The following is a 22,965-nucleotide window of genomic DNA, read 5'->3' on the forward strand; positions in this document are numbered from 1 at the left end:
AAGTCTGCATATCTTTTGGATTAGGATTATTATGATCTTTACCAATAAAAAGACCACTATGGCAGAGTAAATGTTTTCTTAGAAGTAGTGAAACAGGGCAAACTTGAGTTTGCAGGAGGTAGCTCTAACTGCCTGGGGCACATTCAGCTGGCTGAGTTAGTTAATTGAGACTTAGAGACAGGACAAACAGTAAGAGAGATGAGGAAGCATTATGTTCCTGGTTCAGGAAAATGAGTTGTAAATTCTAAAAACGGGGATGACTCTGGTAAGGTCTGACTCTGGGCAAGGCCTGTTGGAACAAACGGTGCGATGTTCACAGGATAGTGGTGAAGAATCTGAGCTCTATTCCAGCTGAAAATGAAATCCTTCTCTATGACGTTGTGATAGAAGCGGCAGCTGCTGCTGCAGCCACTGCTGCCTGAACTTGGTGGCTGCGTGAAGTGGCTAGAGCAGGAAATGATTCTATGGCACTAGGCGTGGGTAGGGAAGGGCTTGTTCTGGCTCCGGACAAGTGGTTGCACAGGTTGTGGGTGTCACTTTAAACATACAGAAACCTGCTTGCCGGAGGAGGAGCACCTTCCTGAGGATCAGGTGCACATCTGAAGGAATGAGCTCATCCTTCTAGCCAGACCTGCTCCAGACGCTGAGTGAATGTTTTCCTAATTGCAAGTCCTGCAGCTGGGAGAAGCAGGAAATGGTTGAAGCTTCAGGTGCTTGGTGAGTAGCAAGAACATGGAAGCTATTTTGGGACTCAGAATGTGTGGCTGTGAATATCAGGTTGAAGGTGACACACATGCACATTCAGTCTTTCTCTCAGTGGAGGATTGCAGTGAAGTGTGTGGTGGGTTGAGAAAAGCTTTGGTGGTTCTAACTTTATGCCAGTGATTCTTTTGGAGGCGACTTAAAAAAATTTGTTTTCTATACTGTCTTGTTTGGTTTTGCTGCTTTGGAAAATAAGAATCTTGAGGGCTTGTCCTGGCCAAGTAGCTCAGGTGGTTAGAGTGTTGTCCGATATGCCAAGATTGCGAGTTTGATTCCTGGTCAGAGCACATAAAAGAACTAACCAATGAATGTATAAATAACTAGAATAACAAATTGATTTCTCTCTCTTTTTCTCTACTTCTTCTCTCTCTCTAAAAGCAATCAATCAATTAAAAAAAAAAAAAGAATCCTGGGGGCTCTTTTTTAGTTTCCAAGGATATTTATGGCTTTTTTTGAGCTCTGGTTGATGGGACTTACTCCATTTTTAAAGTCCACTGTGCTGAATTTCAGAGCCCTATGCATGATTCTATTTTGTTTTATATTAAATGACCTAAATTATTCACTTTAAGTAAGCCTTTTTTTAAAAAAAAATGAAATTGGTTTTAAAAAGAAATATCAATTTTATTTTTTATTAAACATTTATTTTGAAGTAATTCTAGATTCACATGGAATTAGAGAGATCTGATGTATGCCTTTCCCAGTTTCCCCAATGGTAATGCCTTCCAAAACTGAAGTGCAATATTACAATCAAGATATTGACATTGATACAGTGAAGGTAAAGAATATTTTCTTCACAGGACCTATGGTATTGGTCTTTTATAGCCACACCCATTTCTTTTTTGTATCTTCCCTTCCTTTACCCCAATCAATCACTAATGGAAAAATTGATGTAAAATATGTATTTTATTATTATTATTATTAATTTTTTTTTTTAGAGAGAGAGAGAGAGAGGAAGGGAGAGAGAGAAACATCAATGTGAGAGCGAAACATTGATTGGCTGCCTTGTGTATGCCCCCTACCAGGAATAGATCCCACAACCCAGGCATGTGCCCTTGACTGGAATCGAACCTGGGTCCCTTCAGTCTGCAGGCCAAAGCTCTACCCACTGAGCCAAACCAGCTAGGGCAATAGTAATTTTGTATTAGAGATCCACATGGCAATCTCCTATTGCCGGACCTAGAGTCATACAATAGGAGATTTTGGTTCATTGTATCTTCTTGACCTTGGGCAAATGATTTTAATCTATCTGTGTTTCAATTTCCTTATATATAAAATTTCCTTATATATGAAATTCATGCACATTAAAAGGGGATTAATTAGAGGAAATATTTTAATATTGCCATTTGTCCTTTCTCTGTAATAGAAGTGTCAGAGATGAAAGAAAATTAGTAAAATATATTTGAAAATCTTCCTCCTGTCAGAGTCTGGGGCACGGTGCCGGACCTAGAGTCATGCCCCTGCCCACCCGCGCAGCACTTCAAAATTGTGCGAGACCCAGACCCAGCTGGCTCCACCAGCATTGGGCGAGATCCAGACCTGGCTGGCCCCACCCTTGTCAAGCCCCATTGGACAGGGGGCACTGCCTCAGGTTTCCTTTCAAGCCTCGCCAGGTAAGGGGCACAGCCTCAGGTCCCCTGGCCCGGCGCTGGGGTGGGGGGCACAGCCTGAGGTCCCCCAGCCTGGCGTCAGGGCAGGGGTGGTGGTGTGTGTGGGCATAGTTTCAGGTGCTCTGCTCTGGCCCAGGGCCATGCAGCCTCAGGTCCCTGCTGATTGCTCGTTAAGGCTTGTTATGGGAACTTGGCCTCCGCTATGGGCACAGCCATATTGTGTTACGGAAAACCCTCGTCCACTCTGGGCACCACCATCTTTGTGACAGTCAGTTTGCATATTCCCTCTTTATTAGATAGGATGGGATAATGGTATTTTATTTTTATCTAATCTATTTATAGGATTTTTTTTTTTTTTTTAGAAATTATTAAGTTCTTTAGCCCAGCCAGTGTGCCTCAGTGGTTGAGCATCAACCCATAAACCAGGAAGTTCTACTTCAGTTCCCACTCAGGGCACATGCCGGAGTTGTGGGCTCAATCCCCAGTGTGGGGCATGCAGGAAGCAGTTGATCAATTAGTTCCTTAAGCCGAAACCGGTTTGGCTCAATGGATAGAGCATCGGCTTGGGGACTGAAAGGTCCCGGGTTCGATTCCGGTCAAGGGCATGTACCTTAGTTGCGGGCGTGTGCAAGAGGCAGCTGATCGATGACTCTCTCATTGATGTTTCTAACTCTCTATCCCTCTCTCTTCCTCTCTGTACAAAATCAATAAAATATATTTTTTTAAAAATTAGTTCCTTAAAAAAATAGGTATGTATATACAACAAAGAATTCTTGAAGGATTATGGATTTAAAACATGAATTTTAAAATAATAAAGAATGTGAAACAATATCATCATGACTTTATGGAGAAAAAAAGTACTATGTAGATTATTATTAGTAGAAAGAACAATAGTTTTCAAACTAGGAGGTATGTAGCAAATCGTAAACTAGAAATTGTAGCCCTAGAAATGGTAAGACTGAACATTTAAAAATGAATTTAAATTTTAAGGTTTTGAATTTCAGAGTGCTGAATTAATTAATTAGCTAAGGATCTTAGAATCACTATTGTTAATCATAAATCATAAAAACCAGAGAGAGGCAAATGTTCTGATATACAAAGTGAGGAAAGTAGTTGGAAAACTACAAACCTGTGAAAATTGATATTAATTCCTAGGAAAATTCAATTACAAATGATCAAACTCAGTTGATATGGAGTATTAAAAAGTTAGCATGGACCCTGGCTGGTGTGGCTCAGTTGGTCGAACACTATCCATGCACTGAAAGGTTGCTGGTTTAATCCCTGGTCAGGGCACATACTCAGGTTGCGGGTTTGATCTCCAGTTAGGTGCATACAGGAGACAACTGATAGATGTTTCTCTCTAACATCGATGTTTCTCTCCCTATCTCTCCCTGCCTCTCCCTCTAAAAATTCAATAAGGTTAGGCCCACGTGGCTCAGTGGTTGAGTGTCGACCTAGGAACGTGGAGGTCCCGGTTTGATTCCCAGTCGGGGCACATACCTTTGGGGAATATCCCGGTTGCGGGCTTGATCCACAGTGTGGGGCGTGCAAGAGGCAGCCGATCCACGATTCTCTCTCATCACTGACGTTTCTATCTCTCTCCCTATCCCTTCTTCTCTGAAATCAATAAAAATAAAAATATATTTTTAAAAAAGTATCTTTTAAAAAGCATGGGTTTATTTATCATAACCAATTCCTTCTGTTTCTATTCTTGAGTCCTATACTTCTGTTTTTATTTAGAATTACGAGGTTAGTAGATCTAGTTATAGATATAATCCTACAGTTTCATATTCTTTCATGATACATTTGTGGCTGATATATAATTAGATATGATTTGGTTGATTAAATGAATGTGTAAAAAATTGAATAATTGTACCCACTTAGGCTCTTAATTTCACCAGGAAAGTCTCTGGTGGATTATCTTTGAACTTTGGGTAGAGTAGAAATTTTAAAAAAATAATATTAATCAGATACATAATTTGCAAAGCTGCAAGAGTAGTTAATATGACAGATGAATAAAGCCTTTAAAATTATTTCTATAGCCCAACCAGTGTGCCTCAGTGGTTGAGCATTGACCTGTGAACCAGGAGATCATAGTTAGATTCTCAGTCATGGCTCATACCTGGGTTATGGGCTCGATCCCCAGTAAGAGGCATGAAGGAGGCAGCCAATCAATGATTCTCTCTCATCATTGATTTTTCTGTCTCTCTCTGTCTCTTCCTTACTCTCTGAAATCAATGAAAATATATTTTTAGAAACTTATATCCATAGGATGAAATCATGGGCTCAAAATGAAATTAAATTTGATTCAAAACCTGAAATACTCAGGAACAGTATGAGGAGGAGCTGGTTGGGCAGCAAGTCATATGAATAATATCTGGGAATTTTGGTTAATCATAAATGTAGCAGGAACTGCTTATGTAATGTAGCAGCTAAAAATACCTTCAGCTATATTACCAAGAGTTTATTCAGGTCACAAAAGTATTGGTTCCAATATATTTTTGTACTGGATTGGAAACACATTTTGTATATTGATTTATTTAAATGGACACTGACAAAGTTGAGAGCATTTCAAGGAAGGTACAAAGAACCATAAATGGTCTGAAAACCATCTATATAGGAAACTTGGGATTTGGGGAATTCCCAAATTGTTGAAAAATTTTAAAACTTAAAATAAAAAACACAACCCCACGAAAACAAATACTCATAGTCCTACCAGAATTAAGCACTTTAACATTTGTTTTTCTTCTCCTCTATTTTAGAAATAAAACACTATAGATAAAGCCAAAACCTCTTCTTCTCCTTCCCTACAAGGAACATCCATCCATCCATCCATCCATCCATTCATTCATTCATTCATTCGTTAATTCTCACCTGAGGATATTTTTTCCATTGATTCTTTTAGAGATGGTGGAAGGGAGGAGTGAGAGGGAGAGAGAGAGAGAGAGAGAGAGAGAGAGAGAGAGAGAGAGAGAGAGAGAGAATATCATCCATATGAGATACATTGATTGGTTGCCTTCCACACATGCCCTAACCTGGGCTGGAGATCGATCCTGCAACCCAGGTATGTGCTCTTGACTGGAAATCCAATCACGACCCTTCCATGCCTTGGCCAATGCTCCAACCACTGAACTACACAGGCCAGGGTAGGAACTCTTATATTTATCAAAGTAATACATGTGCATAGCTTTTCCCCCTCTAAAATATTTTTTAAACTTCTTAATTGAAACAATGTTAAATTTACATGAAGATGCAAAAGTAGTATTAAGAATTCCCATATGCTCTCTTCCCAGTTTTCCCTAATATTAACATGTTTTTTTTCATTTGATCCTTTTTTAAAAAATTCTTTATTGTTGAAAGTATTACTATGTCTCCTTTTTCCCCCCATTGACCTCTCCCAGCCTGCTCCTGCCTCCCAGCACAGGCCCTCACCCCCTTATTGTCTGTGTTGATTAGTTATGCTTATATGCACGCATACAAATATTTTGGTTGATCTCTTATCGCTCTCCTCCCACCCTCCCCTGTGTTTTCTCTGAGGTTTGACAGTCTGTTCCATGCTTCAATGTCTCTGGATCTATTTTTGTTCATCAGTTCATGGGGTTCATTATATTCCACAAATGGATGAGATCATGTGATACTTATCTTTCTCTGACTGGCTTATTTCGCTTAGCATAATGCTCTCCAGGTTCATCCATGCTGTTGCAAATGGTAAGAGTCCTTTCTTTTTTACAGCAATGTAGTATTCCATTTGTAGATATATTACAGTTTTTTAATCCACTCATCTGTTGATGGGCGCTTAGGCTGTTTCCAAATCTTAGCTAGTATAAATTGTTCTGCTATGAACACAGGGGTGCATATATTCTTTTTGATTGGTGTTTCTGAAGTTTTGGGATATTTGTGCAAATTTGTGCAAATTTTATTATTTTTTTAAACTACTTTATTGAAATATATTTTTATTGATTTCAGAGAGGAAGGGAAAGGGAGAGAGATAGAAACATCAATGATGAGAGACAATCATTGATCAGCTGCCTCCTGCACACTCTCCACTGGGGATCAAGCTCGCAACCCAGGCTTGACTGGAGTTGAACCTGGGACCTTCAGTCTGTAGGCTGATGCTCTATCCACTGAGCCAAACCTGTTAAGGCCATGTGAATAGTTTTAAAAATTCAAATAGTATTATGCCCTGGCCAGTGGCCCAGTTGGTTGGAACATCTTCCCAAACACCAGAAGGTTGAGAGTCAGGACACATACCTGGGTTGCAGGTTCCATCCCAGTTGGTGCACATACTGGAGGCAACTGATTGGTATTTCTCTTTCACATTGATGTTTCTTTCTCTCTCTCCTTCCCCCATCTCTAAAAATAAATAAAACATATACTTGGGTGAGGATTAAAAATAAAAATTCAAATAGTGTTATATGCTTAGAAGGAAAAATAAGTTATCCCATCCCTTGAGGCAACCATATTCACTTGCCTCAAATATTTCTAATAGCATAATTTATCACTTCATATAAAGTACTTAACTTATAAAGTGCCATATGGTTTTGCTCCTGCTGCTGCTGCTGCTGCTGCTTCTTCTTCTTCTTCTTCTTCTTCTTCTTCTTCTTCTTCTTCTTCTTCTTCTTCTTCTTAATATGAGAGAGGAAGGGAGAGGGAGAGAGAAACATTCATTGGTTGCCTCCCCCATGTTCTCCCACTGGGGATCAAACTCAAAACTTGGGTATTTGCTTGACCGGCAATCAAACAGCAACCTTTCATGAGCTCTAACCAATTGAACCACACTGGCCAGGGCAGTTTTGTCTCTTTCATGCATATATGTCTTTTCCCTTATAGTCTCAATATAATTATGTAATTTGGAGGATTAAATAATTATTAATAGTTTACATATACAGATATTGAGCCTGAGCTATGTAATATCCAATGATTATAATTTTCTTTTTAAAATAAAGTTATATAGGTTGTAGGTGTACAATTTTATAATATATCATTTGCATATTATATTACTAGAGGCTTGTGCATGAAATTCGTTCATAGGTAGGGTCCCTATGCCTAGCCAGCGATCAGGGCTGATCAGGGCCTTCTGGCTGCCAGCCAGGGCCTTCCAGCTGGCCGGGGTCTCCCTTCCCTGGCTGCCGGCTGCTGGCCAGGGCCTTCTTTAATTCCGTGCCACCCCCTGGTGGCCAGCACACATCATAGTGAGTAATTAAATTCTCAGTCGAACTCCTGAAGGGACAATTTGCATATTAGGCTTTTATATATATAGATATGTTCAAATCTCCTGCCATCAACATTTATCTCTCTTTTACAATCTTCTACCTCTCCTCACCCCCCTTTCCTTCTGGTAATCACCGTACTGTTGTCTATGTGTATGAGGTTTTTGTTGTGTGTGTTTTTTTCCTTCTCAATCTCTTCACCTTTTTTTTTTTTTTTTTAATATATTTTATTGATTTTCTACAGAGAGGAAGGGAGAGTGATAGAGAGCTGGAAACATTGATGAGAGAGAAACATTGACCAGCTGCCTCCTGCACACCCCTCACTGGGGATGTGCCCACAACCAATGTACATGCTCTTGACCGGAATCGAACCTGGGACCTTTAAGTCCGCAGACCAACGCTCTATCCACTGAGCCAAACCGGTTTCGGCTCTTCACCTTTTTTTTACTCAACTCCCCTTTGACAGCTGTCACTCTGTTCTCTGTGTTTATGAGTCTGTTTATATTTTGTATGTTAGTTTATTTTGTTCATTAGATTCCACATATAAGTGAAATCATATAGTACTTGTCTTTCTTGAACTGCCTTTTTTCCACTGAGCATAATACTCTCCAGGTCCATCCATAATGTCCAAATGGTAAGACTTTATGGCCAAGTGGTATTCATTTCATTGTGTACTAGTAAATATACCACTGCTTTAAAAATTTTTTTTCTACCTAACATACATTTATTTATTTTATATTGTTTCTTTTCATTGAATTTATTGGATGACAGAGTGGCATGTGGTAATTTTACATGAGGCCCTAGCCGGTTTGGCTCAGTGGATAGAGTGTTGGCCTGCAGACTGAAGGGTCCTGGCTTTGATTCCAGTCAAAGACATGTACCTCGGTTGCAGCCTTCTCCCTGGCCCAGGCCACTGGTCAAGGCATATGCAGGAGGCGTATGCAGGAGGCGTATGCAGGAGGCAGCCAATCGATGTGTTTTTCTCACATTGATATTTCCCTCTCTCTTCAACTCTCTCTAAAAAGTAAATGGAGGAATATCTTCAGGTGAGGATTGAAAAGAAAATTTTTTAAATGAGGTAGGTGTTCAGGGAGTCCCTTTGAGGAGAGTAACATTTAAGTAGAGAGCTGAATGAAGTGAAGGAGCAGGCTATTCAAAGAGCTGGGGAATGGGCATTCAATGGAGAGGGATTAGCAAGTGAAAAATCCTTGAGAGAGGAACTTGCTTGGCATCTTTAAAAAATGATAGGCAGAGTGCAGTGAAGATGAAATTATCAAGAGAAGTAGGGGCTGTATCATGAGGGATATGATTCAGAATGTAATGGTAAGACATTAAAGGTTTTTATATGGAGTAATGATTTGATTTTTAAATCCTCACCAGAGGATATGTTTTTATTGACTTTTAGAGAGATAGGAAAGGCAAGAGAGAAAAAGGAACATTAATGTGTGAGAGAAATATCAATTGGCTGCCTCCCATCTGTGCCCCAGACATGGGGTCAAACCTGCAACTTTTTGGTGTATGGAGATGCTCTAACCAATTGAGCCACCAGGTTAGGGCTGATTTAAAAAATATATATACATTTTTATTGATTTTAGAGAGGAAGGGAGAGGGAAAGAGAGATAAAAACATCAATGATGAGAGAGAATCATTGGTTGACTGCCTCCTGCTCACTTTCCACTGCAACCCAGACATGTGTCCTTGACTGGAATCGAACCTAGGACCTTTCAGTCCATAGGCCAACGCTCTATCTACTAAGCCAAACCAGCTAGGGTGAGCTGATTTCTTTTTAAGGTTGTGTTTTTGTTTTAAATATGTTTTTATTGATTTCAGGGAGGAAGGGAGAGGGAGAAAGAGATAGAAACATCACTGGTGAGAATCACTGATTGGCTGCCTCCTGCATGGCCCATACTGGGGGTTGAGCCCGCAAACCTGGGCATATGCCCTGACAGGGAATCGAACTGTGACCTCCTGGTTCATACTTTGATGCTTAACCACTGAGCCACACCAGCTTGGCTCATTTTATTTTATTTTATTTTATTTATTTTTATAATTATTGTTTATTTTTTTAAAATATATTTTATTGATTCTTTACAGAGAGGAAGAGATTGGGATAAAGAGTTAGAAACATCCATGGGAGAGAAACATCAATCAGCTGCCTCTTGCACACCCCCTACTAGGAATGTGCCCACAACCAAGGTACATGCCCTTGACCGGAATCGAACCTGGGACCTTTCAGTCCACAGGCCAACGCTCTATCCACTGAGCCAAACCGGTTTTGGCCATTTTATTTTTTTAAAAGATGATTCTGATTGTTGTGTGAAGAAGTGGTTGCAGTGGAAGCAAGGAGGCCAGATAGAAGACTATTACAGAGTTCTAGGTCCGTGGTCGGCAAACTGCGGCTTGTGAGCCACATGCGGCTCTTTGGCCCTTTGGGTGTGGCTCTTCCACAAAATACCTCGGCCTGGGCGAGTCTATTTTGAAGAAGTGGCGTTAGAAGTAAGTTTAAAAAATTTGGCTCTCAAAAGAAATTTCAATCGTTGTACTGTTGCCATTTGGCTCTGTTGACTGATGAGTTTGCCGACCACTGTTCTAGGTAAATATCCTAGGTGACTCTGTTAGGATGGTCACAGTAGAGGTGGTGAGAAGGGATATGTTTTGAGAGTTTTTAAGTCAGCTTCTGAGTAAGTTTCCAGGGAAACATGCTCAAAAAGTATGTGGGGGAATGTTTGTAATTATTTAACAAAGGGTGTGCCCAGCAAGTATCACTCCAGCTTGCCTTGTTCATCTGTTCTGTCTTTCCAGCCAGACATAAGACATGTACTCTGATTTTTGCTGCTGTGCTATTTTGGTGGCATTTTCAACCTTATTTTTGCCAAAGTGAATTATCTGTGTCTATCCACTTGGACATATGTTTATTTGGTGGTATTACTATTGGCTTCTTGATTAGGGAAATGGTTATTGCGTTCTGTACCAAGTTAAATGACAACATCAGAGAATAGAATGCACCGACAACCTGATTTTCTTTGCTGATGTCTTTTAAAAAATGATTAAAAATCTTGTACGCACAGAAGTTGCTTGCCAAACATTTGAAGCCATCTAGTTTTACCAGGTGGCAGCTGCTGTTATTTGCAGAGATCCAATTTAAACAACAGACGTGAAACAGGGTCCTGGCCTTGTTTTGCAAAAAGGGAAACTGTGACTTAAACACACACACACACACACACACACACACTCACACACACACACACACACACACACACACACAGCTTTATTGAGATATAATTTACAAACCACACAAGTCACCCATTTAAAGTGTTCAATTCAATGGCTATTAATATTGGGTCGGCAGCTAAGTAATTGCGGATTTTTTAAAGAAAATCAAAGACAATTTTTTCATGGAACTAAATAACTTTATTCTTTAATGTATTGCCCATTTTGATCAATGACCTTTTGCCATCTTTCAGGCAGCATCATAATCCCACGTTCAAAAAACTTCTGTTTTTTATTAGCAAAAAACTGAATCAGGTACGATTTGACATCATCATCATTATTGAAATTTTTACCATTGAAGGAGTTTTGTAAAGATCGAAACAAAAAGTAATCAGATGGTGCAAGGTCAGGACTATATGGTGGATGTGGCAAAACATCCCAACCAAGCTCCATTAATTTTTGCCGAGTGACCAAAGATGTGTGTGGCCTTGCATTGTCATGATGGAATACAACACCTTTTCGATTTGTCAATTCGGGCCACTTTTCTTCAACTGCATTGTTTAATTTCATTAGTTGTTCAATGTAGACATCAGAATTGATCGTTCGGTTGGGTGGTAAGAGTTCAAAGTAGACAATTCCTTTGTAATCCCACCAAACTGATAACAAAACCTTCTTTTGATGAATATCAGCTTTTGATGTTGTTTGAGTTGGTTCACCTGGCCTGCTCCATGATCTTTTCCACTTGATATTGCTGTAAACAACCCATTTTTCATTGCCAGTTATCAGTCGTTTTAAAAATGGATCATTTTCATTACGTTTCTTTAGCAAATCGCAGCTGCTAATGCGTTGCGTTAACTGTGATTCTTTCAGTTCGTGAGGAATCCATGTATCGAGTTTTTGAACATAGCCAAGTTGTTTTAAGTGATTTTCAATGCATGTATGTGATACATGAAGCTTCTCTGCAATCTCACGTGTTGTACTGTGACAGTCCGAATTGATTATTGCTTTGATTAGGGCGTCATCAACTTCAACTGGACGACCAGAGCGTCTTTCATCTTTGAGTGAAAAATCACCAGAACGAAATTTGGCAAACCAATTTTGACACTGCCGTTCTTTTAAGGCTTCGTCACCATAAACAGCACATAACTTTTTATGAGCTTGTGATGCGTTTTTCCCTTGCGGAAATAAAAAAGCAAAATATGACGAAAATGTTCCTTTTGATTTTCCATTTTTCAACGAATGCCAAACAAAAACTACAAAACAGATCAAAAAACTTTTTTTACTGATTAACAGCTGAATAGCCAACTATCAAATACAAAATGTGTTTTACATTTGTACTACGTCTGCAAACCTAAAAATTTAACTGAAGCCATATATGTGTGAAACCCGCAATTACTTAGTTGTCGACCCAATATATTCACAGAGTTGAACAGCCATTGCTACAATCAATTTTAGAACATTTCTGTCATCCCCCGAAGAAACACCGTACCTATTTTTTTTTAAAAATATATTTTATTGATTTTTTTACAGAGAGGAAGGGAGAGAGATAGAGAGCTAGAAATGTCGATGAGAGAGAAACATCGACCAGTTGCCTCTTGCACACCCCCTACCGGGGATGTGCCCACAACCAAGGTACATGCCCTTGACCGGAATCGAACCCGGGACCTTTCAGTCCGCAGGCCGACGCTCTACCACTGAACCAAACCGGTTTCGGCGAAATACCGTACCTATTAACAGTTACTTTCTATTTCCTTTACACCTCCTCTCAGCCCTAGGTAACCACCAATCTACTTCCTATCTCTATAGTTTGCCTATCTTGAACATTTCATATAATTTTAATCATATAATAGATGGTCTTTTGTGAGACCAGCTTTCACTTTGGATAATATTTTCAAGGTTTATTTATGTTGTAACATGTATTGTACTTCATTCTTATTATGGCTGAATAATATTAGACTGTATGAATAACCACATTTTATTTATCTACCAGTTGATGTATATTTGAATTTCCACTTTGTGGCTATCAATGAATAATGCTATTATGCACACTGGTGTATAAGTTTTTGAGTGCACGTAAGTCTTAATTTCTCTTAGTATATGTCTAGAAGTAGCATTGTTAGGTCATATGTTAACTCTATGTTTAATCTTTTGAGTATCTGCCAGACTGTTTTCAAAAGTGGCTGTACCATTTTACATTTACACCAGCAATTTAGGAGAGTTTAGATTTCTCCACATTTGTGCCAACTCTTGTGTGAAGAGGTATCTCATTGTGGTTTTGGTTTTCATTGTGTTGTTTTAATTTAGTTAATCTGTGTTTGTTTGTTATTGTGGGTGAGGAATAAATTTTCCTCTACTTTTATGGACTCTTCCATAAGAATCGACATAAGACATATTAATAAGAGAAAATAACCAAATTTAATTGCATATGTATATTTGGAAACATCATATACATGAGAGGTTCAGAGACAGAAAGTTATAATGTATGGCAATCTGAGCTTAAGGTTGAGGTAAAAAGCTCCGCCTGAGCTTCAGAGGGAGGAAGGTCATTTTTAGGACAGTAAGATGAGCAGAAGTTCAATAATTAGACGTTTGCCCTGCCCCATAGAGAGGCCATAAAAAGTTATTTCTGATAATAATTCTTATTATGAGCAAGGCCCACAGTATAAATTCTTTAAGGGAGAGGTAAAAGTTTCTCTTGGGCCTGCAGGGTCTTGACTGCCTTCAGCTCGAAATAATCCAGTGTCAACAGGCCTGTTGGGGAGGTCTGTTCTAAACCCCTTCATTATTATGACACTACTTTTAGAACAGTTTTAGATATTCAAAAAAATGGAGTGGATAGTGGAGAGAGTTCCCATATGTCCCCATCCCAATAGTTTCCCTTATTATTAACATCTTACATTAGTATTGTATATTTGTTGCAATTAGGAACCAATATTGATATGTTATAGTTAGCTAAAGTCCATAGATAATTCAGATTTCTTCCATTTTTATCTAATATCTTTTTTCTGTTCTGTTTCCATCTAAGATTCCACATTACTTGTTGTGTCTCCTTAGGCTCCACTTAGCTGTAAATATCTCACACTTTAATTGATTTCTGGTGACTTTAATAGTATTGGAAAGTACTAGTCAAATATTTTGCAGGATACCCCTCTATTCGAATTTGATACTTTTCTCATGATTAGACTAGGGTTATCAGCTTTGGGAAGGAAGATCACAGAGATACAGTGCCAGTCTCACCACATCATATCAAGGGTACATATTATCAACATGATTTATCATGGTTAATATTGACCTTGATCACCTGGCTAAGGCACTAGTTGTTAGGGTTCTCTAATGTAAAGTCACTCTTCCTGCCTCTCTTCATATTCTGTTGTTGAGCAGCTTTTCATGTGTTTATTATCCATTTCTATATCTTTGGAGAAATGTATGTTAAGATCCTTTTTTTAATTGGGATTTTAAAAAATACCAATTCTAAAATTAGGTTGTTTTTCTTTGTTGTAAGTGTTCTTTATATATTCTAAATACAAGTCCCTTACTAGATATACAATTTGCAAATATTTCCTCCCATTATTTGGGGTGTCTTATTACTTTTTTGATGATATCCATTGAAGCAAAAAAGTTTTAATTTTGATGAAGTAAAATGTATCTATTTTTATTTTGCTATTTATGTCATATCTAAGACTTTGCCTAACCTAAGAGCATGAATATGTGTGGTGAGTGTGTATATATATATATATTTTTAAAATATGTTTTTATTGATTTTAGATAGAGAGAAAGGGAGAGGAAGAGAGATACCTCAATGTGAAAGAGTAACATCTAAGTTGCCTCTTGAATGTACCCTGACCAGGGATCGAACTCACAACCTGGGTATGTGCCTTGACCAGGAATTGAACCAGTGACCTTTTGGTGCATAGGATGATGCTCAATCAATTGTCATAACAGCCAGGGCTTATATTTTCTTCTGAAATTTTATAGTTTTAGCTCTCTCATGTAGATTTTTAAAAAAAATATTTTTTTTATTGATTTCAGAAAGGAAGGAAAAGGGAAAGGTAGAAACATCAATGATTAGAGAGAACCATTGATTGGGTGCTTCCTGCACACCCCCCACTGGGGATCGAACCTGTAACCCAGGCATGTGCCCTTGACCAGAATCGAAACTGGGACCCTTTAGTCTACAGGCAGATGCTCTGTCCACTAAGCCAAATCAGCTAGGGCTCATTTAGATTTTATTTTCCAATTTGGCTTCTGCTATGAAGCCACTCAGCTCCTGTCTTTACTGCCAAAATCAACATTATCATTAGGATTTCAGAAATAAAAACCAATAATAATGGTTTTGCTTTGGGTTATTCCAGAAAGGAGTCACCTTTGGTTTTCCTGGAGAAATTTGTTTGTCTTTTAAGCAAATTGAACATTCTGCTGTATCCTACCCTGCTTGCTTATGGAGACCAATAATGAAAGGCTGTGGAATCTGACCAGATAGGAATTTTCAGCCTGTGTTCTTTCATCCCAAACCCCATTTCTCTTGATTGCTTTATTTAAATTTTAAAGGTAGGTTCTTTCTGCTAATATTATTTATATTTTTCCAGAGGCCTTTGTCTGTTATGGTCAAAGGTGGACCAAAAGGGTGTAACATTGCCTGCAAAATACTTGAAATAATATGACAAGTTTTGTTGAAGCACAGTTATTTCAAAGTACTGCTGTAATTAGTTATCCAAATTTAGGATCCCTGGACATTTAAACATGACATCTTTAGACTGAACATAAATGAATCAGAAGGCTTTGCTAAAATGAAAAGTCACCAAGTTTTATTTCAAGGTCTTAGAATTTTCAAATCAAAAGCACTACCTGGTAAAGAAAAGAAAGAAAAAAGAAAAGCTGAGAGTTCTTATAGTAAAAAATACACTGTTGAGAAGAATCTGTCCTGCATTCTTAGCCTCCGGATTGGTCTGAGATGGTTATCTTTCAGATGTCTGGTGGTCTGGACACATGAACATTTTCCCCTAAGTTCTCCATAGTGTTATCTATAGGATTTATATGTATCTTCAGGCATGGATGTACGAATAAAAAAGGGAACACATGGCAGGCCTGACAAGCTCAGTAACCAAAAGTAATCACTTGGGATAATACGATCATAAATTCCTAACTGGGTAGCATATTGGGTAGTCAAGTCCCAGGTATATGCTTCCTTAGAAAAGGTTCATGTTTACCTTAAGTGAATCCTGTCCATTGTTTTTGTGCATCTAAAATAACATACCCTTGGAATGTAAGTATCTACCTTTTCCAGACCTTTCTGAGGCATAATTGTTGGCTGTAAAATGGCACCAGGTGTTAGATTTTGGTTCAGCAACCTTGGTAATTGAGTTCTAGCTAAGATAGAATTCAGAGCCAAGACTCAAACTATAAGAGAAAGTTTATTTAGAAAGTCACAGAGGCAGAAGAAGCAAGCCACAGAAGAAATGGGCTCAGGAAACAAGTTACAGAAAGAAGGTCCCTCGGAGCTTAGGAGAGCGGGAGATACTGGCCTTGAGAGACGAAAGAGGGAGGAAAGGCAAAGGCATGCTCCAGAAAGAGAGCACAGCTAGGGTCCCCATCTTAATGACTTTTACCTGGAGGTCCCAGGGAGGATCTCAATAGAATAGTCATCAACTTTTTCAGGTGTGCCCCCTCAGGGTCATGGTCTCCACTGATTGGTTGGTGCCAGGGCAGTGGATTTGGCCCTGATGTCAGCCATGGTGTCACTCTGTCTGATTTTGCTGCTTCTCTGGGTAAGGAGCTAAAACACAGCTGAGGCCTGGATGTTATCTCCAGGGATTAATGTTTAAGGGAGTGGTCGTGCAAGAGCTTTTGCCTATTGCTAGGCACCCTGGGCCCTCTGTCCTGGTAACCCTCTGCACCTGGCCTATGGTTCGTACTCTGCCGGCTGCTTTCAGAGGGGAAAGAGGAAGAGGGCCGGGGTGCAGGCACCTCTTAAGGGGAGAAAAGAGAGGGGAAGGGGTTTAGGGTACTTAGTACACGCTGATTGGTGGCTTCATGTAAGGCATATGATTAGGGACCTAGGGACTTAGGAATCGGGGTCGTAGGGTATTTGGCAGGTGCTGATTGGTGGTTCAATGTACAGTCCATATAAGGTGCCTTGTTAGGTGCTCAGGAATGTTCAGAGTTTACATCATTCTCCGTTCACCAGTTGGGGGAAGGGAGGATCTATCAAGTTTGGCTCAAATAAACTCACAAAAATTCTTTACAGGGTTGAATGTTTTTATGTTATCAGGTTGATTCTTGCATATGTTCTGACGGGGGTGCAAACCTGCAACCTTAGCATATTGGGACGACACTCTAACCAACTGAGCTACCTAGCCAGGGCTTCTTTTTTCTTCAAAATAAAAATTTTTATGGGGGTATTTTCTTGTTGCCAAAGTACTACTTTAATTTAGTGTATTGTTAAAATGTAAGAGCTTAATTCGTTTTGGGCATTGCCTACATCTGTTTAATTTTACCAATAAATCTTAAATATATATATTTTTTATTATTATTATATTTTTTAAATAAACCTTTATTGTTCATATTATTACAAAAGTTTCTCATTTTTCCCCCCTCCACCAGGTTCCTACCCCACCCTCTGCCCTTTTTAAATATATTTTAAACATCAACTTATTTTTTCCTCAACCTATAGAAATACAATACACCTTCATATTTGGCTGATGAGGTTTTTTTATGAGTATGCTTATAAAACAACTCCTTTCAGTAAAGCTGTTTTATAACCGGAGTGACACATAGAAGGGTGTGTTGGTCTGCTGGGGCCTTTGTGCCCTGCCTGCAAATGTAAGGTCTGGGCTGACTGGTCACATGTTTGGGGGCAAGACCTGCCTGCTGCTTGTTTTTGGTGACATAACTCGGCCTCTTCCCTAAGAGAGGGGTGGGGATCTTTCTCTGTCCTCGCCTTTGGGTTGGAAACATTTGAGATCCAGTGGATTTAAAAAACTGATTCTTGAACCCAACAGCTCAGTTTACACAACATTTTTTTCTTTAAGAGTGTGCATTGTTTCAGAACGTTGCAGGAATTTTGCCTGTTAAAATGATTTAAATCCTGACAGTCTTGGAATTCTGAAAAAAGAATTCAAATAATGACATTGTTTTAGTTATTCGCCAAAGCACTATGAAAGTGTCTTTTAGTGCTCTTTCTGACCAGCGAGAGCAAAGGGCTGTTTTTACTGCTGGCCCTTCTTTTGGAAGCAGCTGCCACCCCGCAAACCTTATTGTTATACTGCTGACCTTTGTCATCAGGAATGCCCTGGCGGAAACAGCCTCCTAATTGTTTTTGTTAAGCCCCTATGAAGTTTGTGATTTGTCCTTTCAAGTTACTTTTGGTTAGTTTTCTTAAGTTTACTTTGTTTGCATTTATTTGGAGGCTCCACCTTTCCAGTTTTATCATGAATTGTCAGTGCCGAGTTCCTGGTAGGTGGCGTAAGGAACTGCTCTTTCCCTGTTATCCTGTTCTGTGGGAAAATTTTGTGGTTTAGATTCACAGTTTCCCATTGTTAGCTGCTGTTGTCTCCTCCCTCTGACCCTTCTTCCCTCTCCACAATTCTAGCTCTTCCCCCTCGTCCCTCCCCATTCCTGTATCCCTTGCCCCACAAATGTCCTTGTGATTGCTGGAGGCCTTTTGCTGGAGGTTGAGTGTGCATTGGTGTAAGTATCTTTCTTGTGGTAAAATTGGGTAGATGAGGAATGTAGGAAACTGGTTAGTCATTGTGAAGTGTTGCTTTTAACAGCAACACTTCAAACTCTGAAATTGAAGTTTTAGAATTCAATTTTCAGGAGGCTTCATTCATACTGTCGTTTCTGTACTTCCCTTTTTTCTTTCAATTATCAAGGCTTTGATAATTTGATTTTTATTATTGGTTTAAAAATATATTCTCTTAGTTTTTCTTGAGCTTGTTAAAATTAAGGGCAAGGGTTTAATGTGTGTGTGTGTGTTTTTTAATTCCTTCTAATAGAAGGTTATTTGTGATTTTATACATATTTTCAGTATTAACATACTGATAGAAGTAAAAATGAAGACAAGATCTTATTTTGTGGCTAAGGTGGAAAGTAGCATTTACTTCCAGAATAAGAATGATTCTTTTTTCCTCTCAGCAGAATGTTGCTGGCAAAACTCACTAAGATTTTGGCAATATGTTGTCAAGTCTGGGAAATGGTTTTCTGAGTACTTCAGGATAACAGATGCTTCTGGTAATTATTTTTGGGATGTTAGATTTGTTCATTAATACCTGCTCCCTAGAGGGATGAGATTTATAATCCTTTGGAAAGTAAAATATTTAATATTTGAGTCAATGTCACTTTCATATCATTCTATTTTTTGGATTGTTTGTTTTGATCTTCAACTAAAACAGAAACTGTGTGTATATGTTATTATTTTTGACACAGAATGGATGGTACTCTGGTGTTTCAAGGAGTTGTAAGTTGGGTTCTGCAGAAATACTGCTAATTAAAAGCCATTTACATGGTAGACATTGTGAGTAAAAACTTGTTCATGGGATTTTATTACTGTCCAATAGTGATTTTCTTTTTCTTTTTTTCTTTTTTTCATCCCAGTGGCATTTTTTTTATTTTATTTTATTTTATTTTATTTTATTTTATTTTATTTTATTTTATTTTATTTTATTTTATTTTATTTTATTTTATTTTATTGATTTTGTACAGAGAGGAAGGGAGAGGGATAGAGAGTTAGAAACATTGATGAGAGAGAGTCATCGAACAGCTGCCTCTTGCACACCCCCTACTGGGGATATGCCCGCAACCAAGGCACATGCCCTTGACCGGAATCGAACCCAGGACCCTTCAGTCCCCAAGCCGACGCTCTATCCATTGAGCCAAACCGGTCCCGGCCAATAGTGATTTTCTGAGCTCCTCCTATGTGGCAGGTATTAGTTCCTATGCTAAGTGCTTTGCTTCTAATTCTCACTACTGTCCTGCCAGATAGATAGTATTATCCCCCTGGGAAGCAGTCATGCATAGGTAGAAAGAACATGGGGTATTCTTTTTTGCAAAATGAGGAAAATAATCCCTGTTTGGTAGATTAATTGTGAGAATTAAAGGATATACCATGTTGCTAGTGCCTAGCACTGAGTTGGTGTTCACTAAATGGTGTTTACTATTATCATAATTTTATAGCTGAAAGAGCTGGAGAGGCTAAGTAACTTCCTGAGGTAAGTGGTAGAGCTAGGATTTGAACTGGCTCAAAACCTGGAGTCTGATTTGTTTTTGCTTGAGTATTGTCAAGGCTTTCAGAATAAATTTCAGTAGATCCCTGCCCATCCTTCCACCTCCTTCCCCTACAGAGGAGGGGTTTTTTGTTTTTTTGTTTTTAAATAGATGTCCTTCTTTCCTTGGTATCTTCTGTCACCTTCCCAGTCATGTGCTTGGCCTGTCACACTGGAGTTGCTTGTGCCATTCAGTACCAGTGTTCTCCCAGCAGAAATGAGTCAAGCTGGTGCAGTCAGTGGTTTCCCTTCCTATTTTCCTCTTGCTGATAGAGCCATCATGCTTTCATTATTGTTTGTGATGAAATAATTTGGGTAGTGGTGTGTTATAACGATTCATAAATAATGCATAGTTGCAACCAAGGATTTAAATTAAAATGCTTTAGTGGTTTAAAAATTAGGGGGGGGGGGAATCTCTGGTTCTAAATTATTGAATCAGAGGATAATATAGGGCAACTTTATGGAACTCATAGTTATGATTTTGCTATCATGGGGCCTAATATAATTGCTGTTGATTCTCTTTCCTTTATCCACAGCTGTTAACTGGTTGGGTATTAGTAATCTGTTTGAGAAAGAACGTTATGTTTGTCCTACTGGTCATAGAGTATCCTTCTTCCTCCATAGACCAAACACAAGACACTGAATTGGGAATGATATGATTCAGACAGGAGATTCATGAAAGAGATAGAGAGATTACTGGTCATGCTTTTAAACTAAGTTATCTCTAAACCAAAAAATGTGTTTCACAACACTTAGTTTTTCTTTTTCTTTTTTTTTTTTTAATATATTTTATTGATTTTGTACAGAGAGGAAGGGAGAGAGATACAGAGTTAGAAACATCGATGAGAGAGAGTCATTGATCAGCTGCCTCTTGCACACCCCCTACTGGGGATATGCCCGCAACCAAGGTACATGCCCTTGACCGGAATCGAACCCGGGACCCTTCAGTCCCCAAGCCGACGCTCTATCCATTGAGCCAAACCGGTCTTGGCAACACTTAGTTTTTCATTCATTTTTTTATTTAATTACTATTGAGTCTCTGTTGAGTGTAAAGCAATGTAACTTTTTACATTATAGTCTAATTAAGTACTCATACACTGGTTAAATACTGATTAATCAAGTTCCTGGGAGGGAGAGATTAAGTCCCAATTGGTGGGGAGTGGTATTAAGACAATCCTTTGGAAAATGAATTAATATAAATGACTATTCCTTCCTGATAGGGTGTGACTATTATTAGTATCTAGAACTATAATTTGCCAGCAGAATGTCTTTTTCAAGCAGTTTTACTGAGTAAAAAAGACTAGTAACATGTAGGACTGGGAAGTTCGGGGTGGAGAAGATAATATAGACAGAACATTTGTGTTCTGTCTATAAGGGCGATGATGGTAGATGAGATTGTAAATGTGCATGGGTTAAGATTGTGGAAGGCCATTTAAGGCCAAGTAGGTTTTCTATAATTAAAAACAAATTTTTGTTGTTGATTTTAGAGAGAGGAAAAGGGGAGAGAGAGATTGCTCCAACCGGGGATGGAACTTACGATCTGGGTATGTGCCCTGACTGGGAATTGAATCTGGTCACCTTTTGGTGTACAAGATGAAGCTCCAACCAACTGACCCACACCGGCCAGGCAAGGCCAAGGAGTTTTGACAGTATTTCATCACTAAAATTTTCTGAATTAAATAGTGATTGATTTGAGAAAGGGAAGAACAATTTGGAAGTTATCATAATACTTAGATGAATTGTTTTGAGACTGCATTATTTTTAGAATACATTTCCCTCAATTTCATATTGCTTTGGGTTTATGCCATCAGTTATAATTTAATCTTAGGGAATTTTTATGGTAAGTGTATGGATATGCTAGTAAGAGAAACGGAGAAGGGAGAGAGGATGGGTATAGGGGATGGTCAGTCATCATAATCATAGCTACTTTTTATAGAGCTCCTATTTTGTACCTGGCCCTAAGATATTTTGCATATATAATTTGTTGAATACTCTCAACAAATTGTGTTTATTATAGATAGTAAATGACTTGAAAGTGATGGAGCAGGATTGGAATATAGATTCATCATCTTTTTCATCATCATCAAAACATTTATGCCTCACTAAACACCAGGTACTGGGCTAATTATACATATACTATACTTTATTTCATTAATTTGCATAATAATTGTATGCGATGGATCTTATTCATTAGTCCCATTTTGCTGATGTAGTGCCTGGGAGACTTCAATACTGATTCAATAATTTGATTAAGATGACACAGTTGGTAGGTGATGAAGTCCAGACCTGTTTTACTTTGCTAACTCTGGGTCCCTAAGTTGTATAATTCTCATTATGTTTTTTGGGAATGGTACACTTTGGATCTCCACTATGAGCATGGTGTTTCCTGAGGTTGTGCAATATGGTTGGCCCTTCAGAGGCTGCACTTTTTAAAAAATAACCTTATGATTATTTATTTTAAAAGTTTATTTATTGATTTGAGAGAGAGCTGGAGAGAGAGAGACAGAGAGACATTGATTTGTTGTTCCACTTATTTATGCATTCATTGGTTGATATGAATGCATAAATGTGCCTTGACTGAGGATCAAGCCCACAACCTTGGGTGCTGGGATGATGTTCTAATCAACTGAGCTACCCAGCCAAGGGCCTCAGAGTCCACACTTAAAAAATAAAAAATAAAAAAAATATATATATATAATTTATTTTAGATAGGGAGAAGGAGAGATAGAAACATCAATCAAGAGGGAGAATCATTGATAGGCTGCTTCCTGCATGCCTCCTACTAGGGATCGAGCCCACAACCCAGGCATGTGCCCTGACCTGGAATTAAATGGTGACTTGTTTTTTAGGTCAATGCTCAACCACTGAGCCACACCAGCTGGGCTCAGAGGCTGCACTTTTAACCACTCTGTTCTT

General features: G+C 38.7%; 2 protein-coding genes across 14 annotated transcripts in view; one reads left to right on the plus strand and one right to left on the minus strand.

Annotated features, from left to right (window-relative positions):
• The window catches only part of NUDT13 (nudix hydrolase 13), a 438,779-nt gene that overhangs the window by 43,112 nt on the left and 372,702 nt on the right, over positions 1 to 22,965 (minus strand). The window lies entirely within an intron of this gene.
• The window catches only part of USP54 (ubiquitin specific peptidase 54), a 114,541-nt gene that overhangs the window by 7,149 nt on the left and 84,427 nt on the right, over positions 1 to 22,965 (plus strand). The window contains exon 1 of one of the 13 annotated variants that reach the window (XM_084904914.1): positions 2,354 to 2,372. The exons of 11 other annotated variants lie outside the window; for them this stretch is intronic. The gene's annotated coding sequence lies outside the window, so the exon portion shown is untranslated. Of the gene's footprint in view, positions 1 to 2,353; positions 2,373 to 18,352; positions 18,476 to 22,965 lie in introns of those variants that run through there. One more of the 13 variants, XM_084904913.1, reaches the window with a different exon arrangement.

Source organism: Pipistrellus hanaki (genome assembly GCF_964339955.1).
Source record: "Pipistrellus hanaki genome assembly, chromosome: 14".
In the NCBI taxonomy this organism is placed as follows: domain Eukaryota; kingdom Metazoa; phylum Chordata; class Mammalia; order Chiroptera; family Vespertilionidae; genus Pipistrellus; species Pipistrellus hanaki.